The 3,274-nt window shown below is 32.7% G+C and overlaps 1 long non-coding RNA gene across 2 annotated transcripts; it reads left to right on the top strand.

The window, feature by feature from the left end:
• Positions 1-574: 574 nt before the first annotated feature.
• Positions 575-3,027, top strand: LOC112419898 (uncharacterized). 2 transcript variants are annotated; one of them, XR_003009986.2, is made up of 2 exons: positions 575-1,415; positions 2,479-3,027. It is a non-coding gene; the product is annotated as an uncharacterized lncRNA (long non-coding RNA). The 2 variants fall into 2 exon arrangements; XR_003009987.2 differs by having other exon boundaries at positions 575-861.
• The last annotated feature ends 247 nt before the right edge of the window (positions 3,028-3,274 follow it).

Raw genomic sequence — 3,274 nt, forward strand, 5'->3', positions numbered from 1 at the left:
GTATGCTCCCTAAAATCACCTTCAAATTAAATTAGTGGTCATCACACAAAGATAAATATTGAATCATACCTTATATTATTAATTGTCAAAGAAAACACGTTAATCAAAGAAATTACACTCGAAGCATCGGTCGCCAACGAGGAAAGAAAGGACAGAGAAAAGATCATCCACAACCAAAGCATGAGAAAGGTTTCACTACAGCTCCAACAAAAGCAGAAGATTAAAAAAAAATTAAAAAATTCCTACAAAATTATTTGAAAAATAGGAGAAGCAACGCTTAGTGGAATCGTATACATACCTGTAATTAAACAATGGTGGATCCATCGATCGAATTAGCAAGGAAGCGATACCAAAGAGAAAATCTTTGAACACTATTGACTTGTAAGACGATCGACTTAGAATCGTTATATTCACATGTTTTGTTTAGCCGCATCCATTCTATGAATCTAATGGTAATATATATTATGTGAGTTTCCTTCAAAAATATATATATATATATATATATATATATATATATATATATATATATATATATATATATATATATTATGGCAGTACCACTCATCTACCACCATTGTGTGCCACAATTAATGATAAAAAATTTGGCATAATCCATGTCATACCAAAAAAAAAAAATTGTTCATTCTTTCTCTCTCTCAGCTCGTCTTTCTCTCACCTTTGTTCTATTTTCTCTCGGCGAAGTTGTTTCCTCTGCCATTCTCTTCGACACCATCGTCGTTATTGATGGATTTCCCAAAAGGTCGATCTCCTCCCACATCCTTGCCATCGCCTCCGATTTCTCCGTGATTAGGAATCCCTAGCTTGTTCCTCTCGTTTTCTCCCTCTTCATCTTCAATGCATGTATATTCATCCATGTTCTTTTTGTTCGATTCACTCGTTCCATCTTGTAATTTTTGTTTGTTCCTTTTTTGGTGTGATTCAATTCTCATGTTTCTCATATCAATTTAATTTGAATTAAATTTAAACATTTTTGTGAAAATTGTAAATCTCAATTTGGTTAATTCATAATACTGATATGGAATAAACTTATTTTTTAGAACTATATATGCAATTTAGCTAAAATATTGAGAATTGATGTGAAATATATATATTTTACTTCAGTGTCTATCTTGTAGCTGATGTGAAAACCCCATTATTAAATTTTAAAGTGTGTCTATTACAATAGTGGAAGAGAAACCTGATGTAGAAAACAAGATTTCACATCTGTCCAAACCTGATGTAAAAGGATGTGGACTTACCACATCATATCACCTTACATCAGTTGCCACCTGATTTAAAAACTCATTTCCAACTGATGTAAAAACTCTGTTATGCAGTAGTGAGTTAATGGTGGGTGGAATTTGATGTCAGTGTTTGGTTGAGTTTGATGGATAAAGTCTACGTACGGAGATTGGGTTAGTCTCTTAGTTAACTATATGAAGGCATAATGTAGATTAGATTTCACACTAAAATGATTCAATAAAATGTGTTTCTTGGTCTCTTAATTTAATTAGATTTATGTTGTGAGTTTATTACACTTGTAGCTGAACAATTTTGAATGCAGGAAAACTAATTGCTTAGGCCTTTAGAAAAATTGCGGTTATATGGTTCCGTTATTTGGTTATATGTTTTTTTATGTGAAAACAATATCATTTTTTACGAATTTATCATCAAAATATCAAAAGTGACCATCTTCTATGTTTCATGGTCTCTTAATTGTATTAGATTTTTTTTGTGAGCTTGGTACACTTCTAGGCGACCAATTTTGAATGCATGAAAAATTATGGTTACGCGTTTGAAAAATCGTGGTTATAGGGTTCAGTTATTTGGTTGAATGTATTTCTCCTGTGCAATGGTTTTTGGTAACCAAGGAAGGAACGGGCGTGAAGGAAGTTGGGTGAAATGGTTTTTGATGAAGACAACTGAAGATTTACTCTTAAGTATTGGCGTATTGTTTCTATCAGTGCTTCCCCGTTGAAGCATTCCTGTAGTTTGAATTGTTATGCGGCAAAATTTGTTATTTTGTGTTGATTGCTTGGTGTGTTAATGGTATTGTTGTTTGGCTTCTATCAACTCTCATGTGTTTCGCAGATGTGCTTCGAGGTGTTAGCGAGTTGTTTCTGTTTCAGTTGATGCTTCGACCTTGAAGCACTGGTTTAGTTTGATTTGTTTTGTTACAAAATTTGTTATTTTCTGGGGCAGAAATTATAGGCTGAATGTTATAGTGATGGAGGTTGCTGATTTTTTATGGTGTGCTTAGACATAGATATGAGTCCTAACTTTGGGGATTGAGTTTATGGTTGGATTGGTGTGTTGATACTGCATTTTAGTTGTGCAATTAATTAATTGTTGTCACAGTTTTAATAGGAGTAGCAGGTTCAAATGCAAGAATGTTGATGGTGTTATTTTTAAATACTTTTCGGTAAACAAAATTTATTAAATTTTTAAATGTCTGATAATTTTTTTTGTTTATTGCAGGATTTTTGTGTATGGCAACCTCATCATCACCCTCTTGTAGAGACAAACTTTCATAGGTTAGCTGAAAAACTTCATCAAATTTATTATATGATGAACGGGAGGAATGGAAAAAACACAAGGGCAATTATCGTACATCATGGAAAAGGCTCATACTGTGTTGAATTATGAAACTGCATTGCAGCATGCGAAGGGAACGAGAAGAAAACACATTAATCAAGGAAATCACAGTCGAAAAACATAGCCACTGGTCGCAGCAGACGCCAACTCGGCATCAACTTGTTCATTGCAAACCTGCACTTCCATATTGCTTGTTTGACATCCACCTATCACTGATGTAGTGGTTTCTCGTGTGTTGACTGACGAACAGAAACTTCTACACAATAAAGCCTCTTTCAGGATTCTGAAGCTCATGTAATGTAATGATAGATGAAAATCCCCAGGCCTCCTCATTTGCATTGAACTTGTGATTAGATTCTGGCAAAGGATAATGAAAAGACCATTGTATTGGTGATGTTGATCACAAAGATAAGTGCCACCATTATATTGCAACATTATAAATATAATAGTAATAATTATTATTATTATTATTATTATAATTTCCCTTAAAAAAAATTATTATTATTATTATTTATAAAATTTTAGTTGGAAAAAGGTTACAAAATTTTTGGGATACCAATTATTTACGAGGAAAGATTAACTCAAAATATAAAAGACTATGTCCAGGACAAGCTGCTTGAACAATATTTTGATTCTGCCAATTTGATCTAACAAATCGTACAATAAATAAATTTTTACA

This window comes from Medicago truncatula, chromosome 3 (genome assembly GCF_003473485.1).
Source record: "Medicago truncatula cultivar Jemalong A17 chromosome 3, MtrunA17r5.0-ANR, whole genome shotgun sequence".
NCBI classification, from domain to species: Eukaryota; Viridiplantae; Streptophyta; class Magnoliopsida; order Fabales; family Fabaceae; genus Medicago; species Medicago truncatula.